The following is a 20,070-nucleotide window of genomic DNA, read 5'->3' as shown; positions in this document are numbered from 1 at the left end:
GAAGAAAAGACCAACCTTATTTAAACCAGCTTTTACCCAGCATAGAATATACTGATCAGCAAAGATCTCTGGAAGGTTCCCATTATTACTTAATGGTGTATAAAAATTAAGTCTACCTAATCCCATTAATTTACGAGCCATTGACCAAACTTTAAAAGCATTCAATAAGATCTTAAAACGGACTCTCTTAAAATAATGAAGTTCAATTTGCCTCCATAGATTTCCCCAGGCCCCTTCACCTTTCAATAACTTGTAAGGAGAGGGGAAGTACTCAACCCCTACTTGTGGGGGTGATTTTTCTTGCAGTAAAACCAATGAATTTTGCAGTATGGTAGCCCAGTAAAATAATTTTGGATTTGGAAACCCCCACCCGTCTTTATATCTAGGGAGGGTAAGACATTTTAGGGCCCTTCTCGGTTTAGCATCTGCCCAGACAAATCGGGACATCAACTCTTCCAGTTTCTTAAACCACAAATTTCCTATCTCTAAAGGGATAGCATGAAAAAATAGAGGATTTTGGGGAAAAGAATCATTTTAATAATGTTACACCTCCTTGCCAAGGATAAGTGTAAGTTATTTAACCTAAACAAGTCTCTTTTCAACTTTTCAATAAAGGGCTCAAGATTTTCTTTAACGATAATATCCAAATGGGGGCAATGGTAATTCCTAAATATACCGCACTTATGGCTACATGAGTGTCCTCCAGGGAAATCCAACTATTAACCATAATCACAGTTTTTTTCCTTATTTAACAAATAGCCCGAAATTAGCCCAAACTCACTCGCCCCTTTCTCTATCTCAGCGAGCGCTATGGACGGTTCCGGTGTAACTAAGGCTATATCATCTGCAAAAGCTAGAGTTTTGGTATCCCAACCACTGAAAACCATCAGGGGAATACAAATATTTTGCTCAAGCTTACGTATAAATGGGTCTATGTACAAGGCGAACAAGAGCGGGGAACAGGGACACCCCCACCAAGCCCCCCTCGAGATCTCAAAGGTCTCTGAGAGCTCCCTTGCAACAAACACTCTGACTTCTTGATAAAAGTATAATGCCTTAATGGCTAACAGGAATTCAGGCCCAATGTTTACCTTCTCCATCACAGTCCACAGATAGTGCCAGGATACCTTATCAAAAGCTTTCTCCACATCAAGCAGAATCAAAGTCATAGGGTCTCCCGCTACTTGGGCAGCATCGAACAAAAAGATTACTCATCTGATATGATCCGTAGTGCTTCTCCTGAGTATGAACCTGTGTTGCCGTCCGGAAACTACATTACTGATAATTGGGGACAACCGAGAGGCAAGGACTTTCGAATATACCTTAGAGTCACCATTAGTCAGGGTGATCGGTCTGTAGGACCCAAGTTCCGTTGACGGTTTGTTCTTCTTCGGAAAGACCACAATCTTTGGCTGAGACCAAGAATGTGGAGGGTTGTTTCTTTTAAAGATATGTGTAAACAGGATGGTAAGACAGTCCCTCAATTCTGACGCAAATACCCTGTAGAACCAACCTTCTCCCTCACCCTGATGGCGAGAGTATGAACGACTTGCTCACTACATTCATAGCTTTTCTCCCTCCACACTGTGTACTTATCTGCAAGTTTTGCAGAGGTAATCTCATTAATAATGGCTTTTGCCAATGTTACCCCTAATTGTGCCGCTTGAATGTTGTTTTTCAGTTGAGTAGCAACTATTAGCTTCCTCTCTTCCAAAGCTAGTGTAGAATAGAGCTCCTGCATTCTCTATTTTCCCTTTTTTCTCCTGCTTAATGTAAATTGCAAATTCTCCCCACAAATCCCGGCTTTCAGAGTGACCCAAACAACTTCCACAGATGCGCTACCCAAGCTTTCCCTGAGGAATATCAGTATCCATTTCCTCACGTGACATAGATATTTACTGTCAATTAATAACGCTCTCTCAAAACTCCAATTAGTGCCCTTCTTAGGACAACCCCCATTCTTTAACACCAACACAAGGGGATTATGATCGGACATGACCCAGGGGTAGATTTCAATATTACAGTCTTGAATCACAGAGTGTGATACAAAGAAAAAATTGAACCAAGCATACGACTGATGAGGAGAAGAAAATAAAGTATAACCGTGTTCCATAGGTCTCTTTATCTGCCAAACATCCATCAGCATATGATCTTTACTGAGCCCTTTGAGAGACTGAAATACCTTTGGTTTCCTTCCACAATACTTATAATGCTTCTGACATGACAAGCTACCCGGGATCATCTAAAATGGACCTATGTACAGAGCACAAGGTAAAGCTTCTTGCATCAGAGGAAAACTCCATGATAACCCATCTTCCATATCTATCTGCACGCGTTTGTGTAAAAAAGAGTGAAGAGCTTCTGGCTAGAATTACCACCCCACACGTCCGTGTACCTTGAAGAGTACCGCCAACCAGTTTAAACCCCAATGAGTCAAATAGTGACCATTGAGATCCCTCAATATGTGTCTCCTGGAGGCACATAATATCAGCCTCTAAAACTTTGTAATTCCATATCCACTTTAGCCCTCTTTTTTCATCTTTGAGCCCACAGATATTCAGAGGCAATTCTCAATTTACTCATCTCCTCCCTTTTTTAACTCCTCCTTGGAGACATCACACATAGTATCTCGACGCTGGTCAACCAATAAACTCACCATTCCCGTTTTCTTATTATGTTTCTGTACCCGTTGCATTACTTGTGTAGCATTCACCCACCAACACAACCCCTTCCCCCTCCCTACCAACACCCCCCCACCACCAAATGAGCAATATGAGCAATCAGTTACATGCCCGAATGATAGCACCCGTGGAAGCATGCTTCCCCGGTCGCCCCTCTGCCATGTAACCCCTAGAAAAGGAATTTTAAAAAAACAGAAAAAAACAAAGGATAACCATAGCGGGTAGCTTTCTCCAAGTGTAATTGAAACTTTGGGCTCAGTAGCCCTTTCAATTGACTCAGCTAACTATTAACTAGTCTAATTTTACCTGGGGTGCCTTTACGACCTCTAGTTGTTTACCTACAACCAGCCCACCACTAATTTCCTGGGCTACAATTTCGGACGTAAAACTACGGGTGTGCCCCTTATAAACCACTTTTAAGTGGGCAGGATTTTGGAGGTATGCTTCCGCCCCAATTTTCTGAAACGGATTGAAGAGTTGTCGCAACCACCATCGCCTCTCTACTGTGGCATGTGCAAAATCTGGTCTAACAAAAAAAGTGACACCCTCAAACTCCTTTTTCGAATTAGGGCGAGCTTGCTCAAATAGTTCTTGACGCAGCAAGAAATTCCCAAAATAGACCAGAATAGCCCTGGGTCTCTCAAATTCATTGGGCCAAGTCTTCTTCAGCATTAGGGGGAATCTGTGGGCACGTTGAATTTCTGCCTCCCATCCCACTTTGTTTTTTCCGGAAAGGCACCCCTTAATAGTTTAACTATATAGGCTCTTACATCCGAGCCTTCCACTCCCTCAGGCCCCCCCAGAACTCTCAGGTTATATCGTCTCTGTCTATTTTCTTGGTCCTCTAACTTCCAGAGGACATCGGCCATAGCGACTTCCTGTGAGAATTTCTGTATTTTAAGAGCATTGACCTCAGACCCAAGACACTCCGTCTGTTCCTCTACCATAGTTATTTTGCCAGCAATATCTGAGCATGTCTTATTTATTTTCTTGATAGTTCCATGCAATTTTTTGTAGCTAGTCGAGCTCGGTGGCTCGAGCTCCGGGCTTCTTCCTGCACTTGTTTTATCGTTTGAGGAATTACGGCCAGCGAGTCTTCACCTGTAGATGGTTCTGAGGAGATACCCCCTATCATGTCATTAAGTTCTTTTGGGGTCCCCCAGGTTCCTCGGTCGAGAATAACAGCTGGGTTGAAGAGTAGTCTCATCGTAGATTCTCCATGGATGCCTCTTTCCTACTCCTATCGGTGTCTTCACCACAGCCTCCCCTCCTTTTCTTTTTTTTTTCCCCCTCTCACCCTTCCCTGACAGTTTGCACTGAGGTAAACAGGTAGCATTATCCAGAGCGTCACTGGAGGTAGAATAGGAGACCGGTTCATCACTTAAAGAAGATGACGAAATCTCCATGTTGGAAAGATCTGAATCATCAGTGAGCGATAAAAACTTCTCTCCAATATCAGAATATTTGACCATGGTTATTGGCTGCTTCCCATTAAGATTCCCTTTCTGACATCTTATCACAGGGGTTTCGGGTTCGCCCCCCGTGGCTCCAGCTGCTTGCGTCATCATGTGACCGATAATCACTGATCGACCCATCAACTGAGATTCTGGGTGTGATTCAATCATCTGTCTTTGACTTTCAGGACCGTGATCGCTGTTTACATTACCAGTATCTCCTTCACAAGCTATGGCTGAGGACAACGCACAGCCCGATAACATGTCCTCCCTCAACTTTAACATTAGATTAAGCTCGTCATTTTGGGGTAACACTTCACTATGTGGCGTAGCGCCACTATTTAGGCCTTCCACTTAACTCAGTTGTACAGCGGGGGGTACTGCCACCTTCCCCTTTTCCAGTGGGATATCTGTTTTATTCCCAGACCCAGGTGCCTGCTTCAGTCCTCCATAATCCACGGTCGGGGCTCTATTGCTGACAGTAAATAAAGCAGTAATTAGTGGTTGAGACCCCTAAGTATCACTGGGTAAGCTATTTGGCTTGGATTTGCCCCTGTCAAAAATTCCTTCAGGATTCTTCCCTCTTCATCTCCTTACCAGGGACTTGCAGAGAGCTAGCAGAGGGAGGAAGTCCTATCACCGCACCTGTGCTGGCCGTGGCTGTTTTCTTTGTGCTGCGGTCGGGCATTCCTCGTTTCCTGAACAGAATAGCCCTGAACAGTTGCAGGCAGCAGTAGGTCCACAGGGGCACCAAAGCCGTGCTTGAGGTCACGCCAACCGCAACCTGGATCAGCCAGCCTCGACCGTTGCCAGCTCCCGTTGTTGAGCCGGCCACGCCTTGGCAACTGCAATCGCGGACACCAACACAGAAGCCGGACTGCATACTCTGATGCAGGGGTTCCTCTGACCACGAGAGACTCATGGGAGGAGAGCGACACGAGCCCTCATCCTACACCGGCGCCATCTTGCTCGTTCTCTCCAAATTGGGATCGACCCCCTGCCTTGGAATCCTAATCAGCAGGTCATCATGGGGTAGGGGGTGTAAACACCCTTTCCCCAGCAGACTTTGTTTCTCACCTCTTGAGAGCCTAGGCCCTCAACCTGGGAGGTCAGAAATCTATCTCAGGTGACAGGCTGTCGGAGACCAGTCAGCCAACATACCAGAGGCTGGTAGGTTTTCCGGGTGCACCTCTAAAGTGCCCTCTGTGTGCATGTATTCCAAAACCTACCGCTGGAATCAGGGTGGGTTTGTGAATATGAGATGTTTGATACAAAACATCCCTATTTTCAGTGAAGCCATCATGTAGCTAGGGTACTCGTTTTCACCAGTGTCCAGCACAAGGGTTAAAATGGCTTTCCTAATCACTTGTACTAGCAATAATGGACCTGATGAGTACAGGGGCATATCTGCTCATGCAGATAGGACCTCACATGTAATACAAGACACCCTGGCTTAGGGCAGTAAGGCCTGCTGTGGGGGTGAATTTTGGTTCCCTCTTCCAGACTATGCTTCTTGCTTATAATTGCAATATTTGTGTTCTCTGAATGAATTCTCCAGTAGGCAACAAAATATACAATGTTTACTTTCAAATGGCCATTACATTTTTGCCATTTGCATACAATGATGACACTCAAAAATTAACATAAACGTTCACTTTTAAGGAATTGAATACAACATTATACAATGCATAACATTTGGAATTACACAGACTCCTTACTTCCTTAGCTGAACAAGGAGCAGTGAACAGTAGGATAAAACTAAAAGGTGCTTTTTTAATTATATGTGATTTTGTAACACATGGAAAAAATATGTTTGCCCATTATGCTGCTACTAGGACAAATTAAAACAGACCTGAGAACCTGAAGTGTTCTTGTTATCTATTCTTGTGGTTAACATCTTCTTATTTATTATTGCAAGATCTTTCATCCAAATTCTGTTGACATTTTCACTCCTCAGATCTGCTTTAGGTTTACTTTTCATCTAGTAGAAGCTTAAAGGGCAAACACATTTTACAGAAAATTAGGAAAACATTTCTAAAAAGTAGGAAGTGTCAGCACTAAGCTCATGTGTAGGATCCTAAAGGAGCAATGCTCTTTTCTTTTTCTCACCACATCCACCAGTGACCACATGTACAAGAATATGAGGGCCAGTGGCGAAAGCAGGGAAGGAGATAAACAGAGACACAGTCCTACAAAACTTCCAGATGGAAATTCCCGCTGCCTGGTTCCGAACCCTCCCTACCGAGATTCGAACCTTCCTGTGGGTGGGACGTCCCCCGCATAGCTTTTAATAAGTGTCACCAACAGAAATATGATGGTGGCAAGGCCATTGCAGGCATTTGCCTTTATTGCTGGGCCTTCCACTTCTAGTAATTAACAACTGGCTTATTGGAGGCTGGGGAGACCCTACTATTATACTGGAATTGGCTATGTCCTGCATGTACTATACAAATGGGGACTCTACCCAAAAGACTTTCAGAACCCACCAGCGTGGTAGTCCAGGTGTGGCACACCGCACTGCGGATGATGGGTTGGTTAAGAGACTTACTCAACAAACTCCACTTTGGACGGGGAACTGGCTTAGCCAAGTTTCGCAAGTGGAAGGATTTGCTAAATAGGGCAAAATAGGGGTGACCCTCCTGAGCGATGTCTGGTGCGAATCATCCATGAAATCCTTTCAGGATCTTTAATCCCAATTCTCCCTCTCATCCACCCAATTCCACAAATACCTGCAACTTAGACATGCACTCTCCTGTTACTGAGTGAGCACCACTGACCTGCCAGAATATAATGCACTTGAGGCCAAACTGTTTCAAGGCTCACTAGGAAAAGGTGGAGCTCTCAGATATACAGAACACTCATACTTAACTCCCCAAACGCATTTGACTCCCACAAACAGAAATGGGAAACCTGGTTTAGAGCTCTGGAAGAGGCAGACTGGAATGATGCTTGTATGGCCCCGGCACACCTGCCATCTCGGCCCGCCTAAGACTTATCCAACTTAACTATTTACACACAACCTATCTTACACCCAAATGGCAGGGGAGGGTGGGGAAACAGGATTCAGCTGAATGCTTCCGATGTTCCTCCCCAAATGCTGATTTCTTCCACATAGTCTAGACATGCCCAGTAATAGTAAAATACTGAAAGCCATAGAAATGACAATGATAGGGGTCTTGGAGAGGCCTGTGGAGCTCTTCCCTAAGGTGGGCATTTTGTAGGATCTGGGCAGATCCCAGTGGGAATGCATGCTGGTGGGAATTGCCACACTCCTGGCCAAAAGAGACATAGCTTGACACTGGTACACTAAAGCGGACCCTAGCATCTTGATGTGGAATGCTGTGATGGATTGGTGTGCTAAGCTCGAGGAGCCCATATACAGAGCCAGGGATTACCCTAAGAAACTCGACAAAATATCGGGATGATGGTGGCGCTTTTCAAGGATACTAGTTTAGAGTATTGATGATTATTATCTCCATGTAACCAATTCTCTGTACTTAGATATGGGATGGGTAATTCCTGGAAACTCAAGCTTTGCTGCTACTCTTTGTCTACTGGAAGCTAAGTTATCATTTCTGCTGGACGTCTGTAGATAGAAATGCAGTAATCTACTAAAGTCCTCACTGTTTCTTCATAAGGTAACTTTAGTCTTAACAGTTCATATAAATGTTCAAACGAATAGTTTAAAGTTCGTTTTTATTGGGGACATTACTTTAGGATCCTTCTCTATAATCCAACTGTCTCTTCTAAACAATCCTTGGCCTTTGCAAGGAAGTTTGTAAATCCATGTACTGAGTTTCTGGCTTCCGCAGCATTGTAGCATGATTGCCTAGCAAAGGCACCGTGAACCACACAAGGAGAGTTGTACCAAATAATCCAAGATGACCGCTGGGACAAGCGTGAATTCGCAGCCTGCCGAGGTTCGTAGTTGTTTGTGAGCATGCTGTCATACACCATAACTTCCATGCAGCTTCAGTGCAAACAGCACCATCACTCTGTGATCACCACAAGCCTTTCATTTTCTGAAAGGAACTTAATGCAAGCAGATTTTGAGTACCAAATTGATGCACATGCGCCACAATTAGTTGAAATCTGTACCTCCAGCCCTCAGTTGCAGTCGGCATGGCTAGTGGGTGGGGAGGGGGGCGAGCGCAGGGTGGTTGTGCGGGGGGTCATAATAAAAAATAAAAATAACTTCCTTTGAGGCTGGGCCCTGCGTTTTCTCTGCTCCTGCTCTCCTGCCTCCCACTCGGCCAGGAAGCAGGCAGCTAGGCTCCCTCCCCATAGCTAATCACAATGCTGCAATGCAGCGTTGTGATTGGTCTGAGCGCCGTGACACAGTGCTCAGCCAAGGGCTGGAGGAGTGGGCATTTTCTCCATGCAGGCTACAATGCTGCCTGCATGGAGAAGGGTAAAGTGCGCATGACTGGTTTGGGCGGCCCGAGAGGGCCGACCAAACAGTATTGCGCACTCAGGAGTGGGCAAACCACTCCTCCCCTGCCCTGCTTCGTAAACAGAGTAGCCCCGCCCACACGCCTACATAGGAATCATAAAATGGAAATAACTAAAAGTTATTACCATTTTATGTTTTTGCTTCTCGCACTGCGCGAAAGCAGTAGGGTGACGCTCCTCCGCCATAGCGGAGGAGCCGCTACCTGACAAAAAGCATTAGCTTCCTCCTCATCATTTGCACCAATGTCATCTAGGGAGTACTCTGTTTAGTTCTGACAGGTGTTGCTGTATTTTACTGTCAGTCAATCTAAAATTGAGGATTTTATTTTACCTCATTAACACAACCAAACAAGTCACTAACTCTGACATATGTTGATATTGAAAAACACATTTTCAGCTTAATAAAAAAGTTAATTGGATTGGTGGGGGAGGAGGGGCAAATTATCCATTATAAGCCAAACAAGTTCTAAATTTACAGATTTCACAACGCTATTGTATTTTAGGTTAATTTAGCTGGAACCCCCTCTCGGAAAACTGAAATAGCATATTTTTGCAAATATGTGCCTCGTGGTATATCCCAAAGTGTGGGTTACATACTACAGATGTACAAATAGCTTTCTAGCCTTAAATTGCCATTTAACATGATTGATTGCATTTGAAAATGCTTTTCTTAATTCCTTGCTCAGGATAGACACATCATCTTATCTAGAATAATTGTTTTCGAGGTTAGATATGCAAGCTGCCACCTTATCCCGCATTGATGAATAATACAAATAAATTAGATACTCTATATTCCACTAGAATGTAGTTAACACTATGTGTAATTCACGGATTACAAAAGGGCATGGTGTATGCTTTCTAGTATTTATTGTAAATGTTTAAAAATCTGTGTAGGGGGCATTACAGTTTAAGGACTACATCATTCTTCAACTGTAAAAACAGAAATATCTTATACTAATTGGCCAAAAACAAAAATTTCCTGCTGTTTCACAAATGTCATTCCAAAACTATCAAGTATCAGTTGTTTTAAGAATGACTTTCTTGTAGAACCATTGATGATTACCTGTAATCAAGTAATTGTGGTGGGTGTTTCTGCTGCTAAAAAGTAGTAGAATACATGTAAATCTTTGTCCTACATGATTTGAGCATTCTCTAAGCACAAAAGTTAATGAACTTTAAACTATTATGTATGGTCTCAGGAAGTCTGACGACTCCTTTTCTAGAAAGGGACCAGTTGCAGCCTCCCACGTAACTCAAACATTGTTGAGAAGTGAGGTAGCGTAATCACAAAGCTTAAACTAATCGAAAATGGATCATGCTAGTTAAGAGAGTATCCACTTGGCAGGCGTCCATATATCTGCAAGATATCTGGTTCTGTACTAAGTTGAGTCTTTTAGATTTTCAAGGCTACTTAGTTGCAGTAAAAGATCCTGGTGCAGGGTAGTTACTGGTTATGGAGATGACTATTGAGCTAATAAAATTAATTTCTCCAGTTGTATAAAAAATGTAATATCAAATCTTGAGTGTCCTGTTATCCATTTAAACCAGTAATAAGTAGAGTCAATGGTAATGTTTCACGTAGTCAGTAGCTACTTAGCTGAGTCTGACTGAATAAGAAGTTTCCTCTGTGTTGACAAAGACGTGAAGATGACAGCCAAGTTACGTATGTGTTAGCCACCATCATCACTCCAATTCGTTTTCATTGTACGTTATATTTTTGGCCCAGCATTATTTTGTCTTAAGTCAGGGGGCAATGTTCACCAAGTCAAAGTTTTTATTAAAAGTTTGCAGCAGTGCATTTGGTCTCCAAAGTGGCAATGCACTAAAACGCAGATGTTACAATAACCTACATTTTAAAGGGACATACTAATTGATGATTGAAAAGACTTTGTACCGTGGACACTTTATGGCCAATTCTTTTTATGATACAGCATTTAACAGCTCATCTGGAGAACAGTTAAGATTGTAATATTTTTAGACACATCCTCTTCCTTATCATATAGACCATGCCTGCATTTAGAGCAATGTTGTCCAGATTTGAATTCTTCCTGCCCTAGAGTCCCACATTCTCTTCTAGTTCAACTGATTCTAAGCTTTGAAAAAATCGCCGAAATGGCAATTAATTTTGATACAAACACCCATATTTCTGACAACCTTTGTTTAATCTTTGAGGATGACAAGCAGCATTGAACTGGCTCACATCACCAGGCATAGCCTACTTCAAGACTATCAATCAGGGTTCAGAACCTGCTGCAGTAATGAAACAGCCATGCTCCAAGTAGTCCACAACACCCTCTTCCTTAATGACAGAAGTAGGCCTGGGCATGAAATGCTGCTACGCTTGTGGAGTTTGCAGAGTTTTTCCCATGCCGTGCACCGCATAGCTCACAGAGTTCTGAAAAACAATGTTAACCTCTTCAGTGCCCCGCCCTTTCCCCGCCCTGTGCCGGGCGTTGAATTAGCGGGCGGGGTTCATGACGAGATAGTCTCGTCATGGGCACAGCGCAACCGTGTTCCATGACGAGACTATCTCGTCATGGGCACTGAAGGGGTTAAGTTGCAGAGAGTGGAAAATCTGACTCCAGACCACCTCCCGGCAAGATTTCTCAACATGGGCGGGCGCGGATGGCATCCACCGCTTGCGTTGAGAAACCTTCCGTTCGCATTGAGGGAGCTGCCGCTCGAGTAAAACATCTACTCAAGCGCAGAAAGAAGCAGCACCCTCTTGCACATGGTGCCATTCGCGCTGATTTTCCAGCATGGGACAAACACCTGGTGCTAAAAATCAGCACGAACGGCGCAACTTAATGCATTCTGGTTCTTGCGGAACTCCGCGTTCTTTAGTCACTTTGCGGAGTTCCTCGTAGTTGAACTCCGCAACCTCTGCCCAAGCCTAGACAGAAGCAACACTTACCTCTTGGTCCTGCTGGACAGCTCCACAGCTTTTGAGACCATAAACCATCTAGCATTGCTAAACATGCTGACTTTTCACATGAATTTCAGTGGCACAATTCTACAATGGTTCACTTCCGACTTCAGCAACCAACAGCAACTTGTTCAAATAGGAACTATCAGATCCCAGACTCTCCCCATCACTAATGGTGTACACCAGGGCTCTATTCTGTCACTCATCTTTTTCAACCTTTACATGGAACCCCTGGAGTGATCCTTGCAGACAGCAACATCAAGGTTCACCAATACGGAGAAAACACCCAACTCTATCTCAAAATCTCCTAAACAATGACATACAGAAACATAAAGCCTGCCTCGAACGCATCCAAACCTGGATATCAACAAACTACCTGATGCTCAACCCCATGAAGACCGAATTCCACCTGTTTGCCAACAATGCCAAATATTCTCTGATACAGTCATGGCTCTCCGACTCAATCCTAAAACTTCACTCCCGAACTGACAGAACAGGCCATATCCCTCAGATTCATCCTTAATTCAAACCTTTCACTCAAAGAACACAACCTGGGTGCAGTTCTCTCCTGAACAAACTGAAACCTTTTCTCACAGCAAAAGGCTTCAGAATGACTTCAGAACAACAGTTTGAGCCCTAGTCTTCTCCAACCTGGATAGAGATAATGCCCTGCTCAATGCTATTGCAGAGCACACCCTAAAACCCATGAAAAGCATCCTACATCCTACATCCAGCAGCATGACTTATAAATGGGTTGAAGAAATCCAGTCATATCACCATCATACTAAATAATCTATCCTGTCTTCCCCTGCAAGCCTGGATCATCTTCAAGTTCAGCTGTCTCACTTTTCAAGGACCTGCACACCAAGACACTATCTATCTCGCTGTGCACCAACTGTGGAACGTACCCATGGCAAAGTATAGGGAAAATAAAAAAATATATATTTAACTTAAAAATAAACGTTAAAACTATTTTTATATTACATTTTAATGTAGATCAATTTTCTATAAGTATTTTAAATGTATAAGAAAATAAAAATGCTGCAGCACTATTACTTTAATTTCGAAATCAATCTTAATTAATGGAACTATATTAATATTTAATTAAAAGTTTTCCAAGTTAAATAAACTAAAAATACTTTCCCACCTAAAGGAGAAATTGCAATGTTTTTATTATGCATTAATAATCATTAAAAGTGAAAGAATGTATTAAAATTAGTGTTATTATATTTTAATATACATTAATATTTTAATTAAAAATAGGGTATTAAAATAAGTTATAATTAAGTAATAAATATGTTCTATGGTTATATTTTTTAACAATACATTATATTTATTCATATTTTTAACCATTTTAAATAGTTTATTTTAATCTAACATTATTTCATAGGGGTTTGTTTTAATTCCCTTTCTCTAATATTTTCTAATGGAGGGGTTTGAAGTAACAGTGGTTGGCCATGTGTGATGCTGGATTTACTACTGTTATTTTTAGTAGTAACTTACTCTCAGATTTTGTGAATAAGCAAAAAGTATTAAACTTACACAAAAGTGTAAATTACTTCAAAGTGTAAGTTAACTTTGCAAATCAGGCCAATGGAGGATAATGCTAGACAAAGAGTCCTGACATCACCATATTAGAGTAGCAATAATGCACGAAAGAGAAAGCAAGATAACAAGCTTCTCAGCACACACCCAAAACAACAGTCCTTCCACCATCAGAACAGCACCGACCCTCCTACAATTTAGGAAGAAACTAGAAACTCACCTCGTCAAGGAACACTAGGCTGACTTCTCACCCCTTTCATTAGATCTACCTTCTACCGCTGGAATCCTTCCCTCTCTATGTATCTCCATTGGGGCTTGCCCCCCTATAGAGCGCTCCCCTGCTAGCTAGCTAAGTTTGTATTTTAGAAATAACAAAACTATCATGCTTACATAGAGGATAACATTCACCAAGGGAAGGATAGCAGTAATGCATTTGGTCTCCAAAGCAACAACGTGACCACTTACTTAGTTACTTATGCCTACTACCCTCCCTAGGTATGGGCCATCAACCAGAACTCTCCAGCCATCTCTGTCCTGGGCTTCTCTTTCAATCTGACTCCAGGTGTAACCCTTCTCCTTGCAGTCAGCTTTGAGGCCTCAGTGCCAGATGTTTCTTGGCCTTCCTCTTTTCCTTTGAGGGTTCCAAGTGGTGTTTGATGCAGGCTGGCAGAGGGTGTGACCAATCCAGCCCCAGTGTTTTTTCATGGTTTCTTCACGAGCAGGGAGATGGAAAGTCTTGGAAATAAATTTCGGATGTTACAGTAACCTGTATTTTTTTTATTGTTTTCCTTTTTTTCAGAACCATATAATATAATTCTGTGTGTACAGTCAAGAGATGTGATATCATGTTACAGTTTAAATTGTTAATTTTAATTACATCACTGTCAATGTCATAAAGTACAGAACAATATGCTCATATGCCAGTTCTTAGTTGAATATATGTCTTTTACCAGTGATCTGAGTTAAGATACACTTTGACAAATTGTATCTTGTATTACCTATAGCTATAACAATCACTGATAAATGCATTAGGTTTCGCCTATATGATTATTAATAAGCTGTTTTGTGTTGCAAGTTGTATCTTGCTGAGTAATGTACGAAATAAGTTACAGAGAATCTGTTAACCCTTTCGATGCGCATAACGGAGCGGTTCCGTCATGCGCGTCGGTTGCGCTGTGCGCATGACGGAACCGCTCCGTCATGGCCCCGCCCGCGCACCGAACCTTCAGCACAGCGCGGAAATCCGCGCCACGCTGAAGGGGTTAAAGTGTTATGACTTGTTTATGTACAAACAATACCATGAATATATTGTACTGTTACTAGTGGTATAGTGTGGATAAGTAATAGCAACGTTTTGAAAAATGTAATGAAAGAGGAAAATAATTGAATGAATTGATGTAATAGCAATATTATGTGTTTAGAGGAGTTCTGAAACTTTTGGGCCGGGTGCTACTATACCTGTTGTACCATTCAAATCATGCCCCTAGTGCCTGCAAGATAACGGATTTGTGACTGCCTGTTTAGTTGTAGAATATAGCAATACTTGGGGTTTAGAGAAGTTATGACAACTTTGACCCTATTGCCTGTAAGGTAACTGCACTTGTTTCTGCTTATGTTGTAGTTAAATATAGCAATATTTGTTTTTTAGAGGGGTTCTGACAACTTTGGCCCCAGTACCACTGCACCTGCAGCACCATTGAAATCATAGCCCTAGTGTTTGCAAGATGACTGCACTTGTGACTGCCTTTTTAGTAGTAAAATTTAGCAATAATCTGCGTTTAGTGAGGTCCCTAGAGCTTTTGGCCCCAGTGTCACTTCACCTGTTGCACCATTCAAATCAAGACCCTTTTAACTGCAAGATAACTGGTATTGTGTCTGCCTGTATGGTAGTAAAATATAGCAATATTAGGTGTTTAGAGGAGATCAGACAACTTTAGGCCCAGGGCTACTGAACCTGTTGCACCATTCAAATCATAACCCTGTTGTCTGCAAGGTAACTGCACTTGTGACTGCCTATTTAGGGGCCGATTCCGATCCGGGTTGAAGGGTACCGAGTGCGATCCGGACGGAAAAATTACACGCTGTAAACGTGTTTTCCGCCCGGCTCGTACAGCTGTACGAGCGAGCAAGTACGATGTGTGCTATATGACATTCACCGACCAACTCGTTTCCGGGTCCGAACTGCTCCGTACGTCTCGGTCGGAAGCTAACCGTGGCGTGCAATGGATGCGATTCACGACCGAGCCAGTACGATGCACGCGTCGGACAGCCTGTGCAAGCCGGAGTGTCCGGCTCGCAAATCGCCTGGGTGGTTGCCTTTGGGGGTCCGCGTCGGACCCCATGTCACCCGCAGCCCCACGACTCGGACACTGGGGGAGACCCATGGGTCTCCCCAACACAGGCATGTATGGTGCGGATGGCACATACGCCTACTCACTGTAGGGGGCGCACTTGTCCGCGACGTACCCATTCAGTCAATGGGAGCCCATATACGCGTCATACGACTGGCCCCCATTGACTTCTATGGGAGTCCGACCGAACCGAGTCCGACAGCATACGGCAGCATCGTTCTCGCTCGGTCGGACTGCAGGACTCCGGCTCGGTCGGAAAACACTCCGGATCCGGCTCGGTCAGAGTGCTTTCCGACCCGGATCGGAATCGGCCCCTCAGTTGTAAAATATAACAATTGTAGGTGTTTAGTGGGTTGCCCAAAGCTTTTGGCCCTGGTGCTACAGCACCCTCTGCACCATTCAAATCATGACCCCATTGCCTGCTAGATAAATACACTTGTGACTGTCTTGTTTAGTAGAAAAATGTAGCAATAATTTGGGTTTAGTGGGGTCCCTAGAGCTTTTGGCCCCAGTGCCACTGTACCTGCTGCACCATTCAAATCAATTCCCCTTCAACTGCAAGATAACTAAAATTGGACTGTCTGTTTAGTATTTAAATATGGCAATATTATGTGTTTTGAGGAGTTCTAAAAACGGTTGGGCCTGGTGCCACTGCACCTGTTGCACCATTCAAATCATAACCCTGTTTTCTGCAAGGTAACTGTGCTTGTGGTTGCCGGTTTAGGAATAAAATATTGCAATATTAGGTGTTTAGTGCGGTGCCTGGAGTTTTTGGTCCCAGTGCCACGGCACCTTGCACTATTGAAATATTGACCCTAGTGCTTGTTAGATAACTGCGCTTATGACTGCCTGTTTAGTTGTAAAATATAGCTATATTAGGTGTTTAGACGAGTTCTGACAACCGTTGGGCCTGGTGCCACTGCACCTGCTGCACCATTTAAATAATGACCCTATTGCCTGCAAGATAATTGCACTTGTGACTGCCTGTTTAGTAGTAAAAGATAGCAATATTTAGTGTTTAGTGGAGTTATGACAACTATTCGCCCCGGTGCCACTGCATCTATTGCACCATTAAAATGAAACTCCTTTCAACTGCAAGGTAACTGCAGCTGTGACTGCCTGATTAGTAGTAAAATATAGCAATATCAGGTATTTAGAGGAGTTCTAACAACATTTTGGCCTGGTGCTACTGCACCTGCTGCGCCATTCAAATCATGACCCTAGTGCCTGAAAGGTAACTGCATGTGTGACTGCCTGTTTAGTTTTAAATGTTAGCAGTAACCTGGGTTTAGCGGGGTCCATAGTGCTTTTGGCCCTAGTGCCACTCCCCCTGCCGCGCCTTTCAAATCAAGTCCCTTTTAACTGCAAGGTAACTGCAATTGTGACTGCCTGTTTAGTCGTGAAATATAGAAATAGTATGTGTTTAGAGGAGTTCTGATATCTTTTGTGCCCTGTGCTTCTGCACCTGCTGCACTGTTCAAATCATGACCCTGTTGTCTGCAAGGTAACTGCACCTGCGGCTGCCTGTTTGGTAGTTAAATATAGCATAGCTTTTGAATATTAACTTTATTTTTAATGAGCAATGTTTATTACAACATTTAGAATTTGATCATAAAGACCAAAGGATTAGGTTGAAAAAATCAATCCGATAATGCCTACAAAGTGCAAAGAAAGGTACTGAGGCATGAATAGGAAATGCCACAAATGTTCTAAGGCTAAAGCATCTGCTTTATACAACCCAGTAATAATAAAAAGCAAGCATTCCAGCATACTGTTAGAAGCTGTCTGCATTTTCCGTGGGAAGCGAGCTTATCTTGACAGTGAATGGGTCTTAAACAGTGTGAACAGCTTTAGTAGACGTATCGTAAATGCGTGCAGCCAGGGGAAATTAACAAAAAAAAAGTTCCACACAAAAAAGAATGAACACAATAATTCGGCATTGGGAACTCATAAGAGCCTTCTTTACAGATGCAATAAATACAAGAGATTTCACAAGGATAGCACAAGCGCTGTGCAGGCGTAACCTGAAAATGGAGGTTATCATTGACCAATGATGGATTTAATTTAACTCATCACTGTATAAGCTACATGGTCTCATAAGATTTATAATGATAGGATCTAATCACTGGAAGTTGTCTTGAGGATTAATTCTCATTTCTGATGAGAACTGTGTCTTACAACGTGTAACTCATGTTTCGTCTCTCTCTATGCAACACATTGCTATATAATTGCTCATCATTATCCTTTTGGGTTTTGCTCTCCAAGTATCTTTGGAGGGGGTTCCAAATGTCCCTCAGTAGTGAAGTTAAAGGCAAAGTTTGAGCACATATTTCTGAATTCACATTACAAAAGATCATATCTTGTAGCCAATTATCCAATCCAATATAGATACTGGTCATTTTCCCAATTGAAGAGCTACTCTACTCTTTTGATGGCAAATAGGATAAAACTGTGAATTTTCTCACTCTCTTCGCCATGTCCTTAGCATATTCCATCAAGGCTTATAACAATAAGTGAGCAGTCTCATGTTCAGTCATTTTTGGGAGTGTATTTGATACACAGGTGCAATTATAGACCGAAGCCCAGATTCTGAAAGGTGTCATACAACGCAGCGCAGCCCCCAAAGAGTCTCTGCTGCGTTGCGGGACAAGGAGAGAGTAGGAGGACGCCAAATTCATGGAGACATGGCACTCTCCTACTCTCTCCCTACCACCTGCGCTGATTTCAGCTGCCCTGCACCAGACACACACCTAAACACCATAGTGCTAGGGTGCGTGCCTGAGTCTAGCATAGGTTTTGTACAGGAAGGGTACCCTTCCTGTATAAAATACTATGGCTAGACCAGTTTTCTACTTTATATGTGTGCTGCACAGTGAAGCACGCATGCAAAGTAGGAAAAAAAGGAGAAATTACAACATTTCTCCTTTTAACGCCTGCTTTCCAGTGGCATTAATTTTTTGCGCTAAACTCTGTCGACTGATATTAGTGAATGGGGTTTAGCATTAAAAAGCATGGGTGGTTACATGGGAACGCACATGCACCACCCATATAACGCCCCCCATGATGCAAAGTAATGCAAAGCAGCGATTCACCCTGCAAGTTTAGCATTCGGTTTGTGTTGAAAAAGTAAAGCTAACCCAACGCTAAACCTTTGAAAATATGTGCCTAAGCGTAAAAACTTTGCACGAGGATGTCGGCAGACAGAACAGGGTGTGGGCCTGCTGGTGTATCAGCAGCATACATTTTTAATGGATTATCATAAATGACGATTGTTGGAAGTATTGTTTGTGCAGTGATCACGTTGTGGACAACTACTGTTATAATACAGCATTTGAGTGCTGGTCCTGAGAATAGCCAAGGTTGCAAAATTCTGTAGACAGTGTTCCCTTCATCCTCATCCAGACCTTGCATGCTATTTGGGCAACGGTGTCCAGATTCGAGACCTCCCTGCCCTACAGTACTCATTTCGGTGTATCATATTCCTTTGGTAGCAAACATCTGTTTATTTATTGTTTAGTCTTTTCACATTTTGATTTGACATATTGCATTCTGTCCTTGATGACAGCCCCAATGGCACTGAAAATGTGTTACAAGAACCTACTGGTGACAGGACATGACAGATTCTTGGTTGCCAGGGTGCTTAGTTTTGACCAGTTCTCTATTTTTGTGCACCAGTGGTTGTTCTGAAAGTACTCCGGTGCCATTTTCTCTACTGGCCTTCTTGACATTAGAGATTCTTTTGCTTGCTGCAGCTATGAGGTTTCTAGGAGCCCACATTTTGTAAAACTTCCCCAGGCGTAGTTTGTGCTTTGAATGCTGAACCTGAACTGTGGGACTTATGTGGAGACACTGACTTGTGCGCAAAAGTGAATATGCATGAGGTTGAGCTATTGCCCTGGCTTCCAGCCCAGACAGCTACACTGACTGGTTAGTTGTTGAAGTGCTGGAACTGTGATGCTTATACCAATATTGTCACTGCTGTCTGCAAAGTTCAAAAAGTTCTTCATTTTTCATTTTTGAGGTTTTACCTTTTTTGTTTCACGCCCCAGACCTTTTTTTGGGATTCATCTTGTGTGCTTATCAACATTATGTTCTGAACAGGGCATAGAAGTACACAGTGCAGTTCTGTAGGGCATATCTTAAATAATGGCGGAGAAGTAATTGTTGAATACTACTGTGTTCACCTGGAAATTGACTCCTAGGAAATGATTATGCTGCTAACTAAACTCAAACACTAAAATACGTTTTTAACCCCCTGCATCTGCCTGTTCAGCACATGAACCAGAGAGATAACATCCCATATAACAGCACTGTCAGGGCTCACTGCCTGTGTGGCATACACAAACGTCCTGCACATCTGGCTAATCCACTCCATTAGCCCCACTACTGAGGAGACACAGATATGGGTGAGTTAGTACCTTTTTTTCGGCCTCATTTACAGCTTTGCATTTCTGAATAAAAATCTAAGCTTGTAGAGGGAAGAGTTCCATGGGGCCAAATGTCCTGTTTGAGAGAATTTATTGGAAAGGAATTGGTACTCTTTTCTAGTTGAACTGATTTCTGACCTTTGTAAGAAAGCCTGAAATGGCCACTCTTTTTGCAACATATTTCCATAATCTACTCAACTTTTGTTTCGTTTTTGTGGATGGTATGCACAAATA

Source organism: Triturus cristatus, chromosome 7 (assembly GCF_964204655.1).
Source record: "Triturus cristatus chromosome 7, aTriCri1.1, whole genome shotgun sequence".
In the NCBI taxonomy this organism is placed as follows: domain Eukaryota; kingdom Metazoa; phylum Chordata; class Amphibia; order Caudata; family Salamandridae; genus Triturus; species Triturus cristatus.
Note: the sequence above shows the minus strand (reverse complement) of the source record.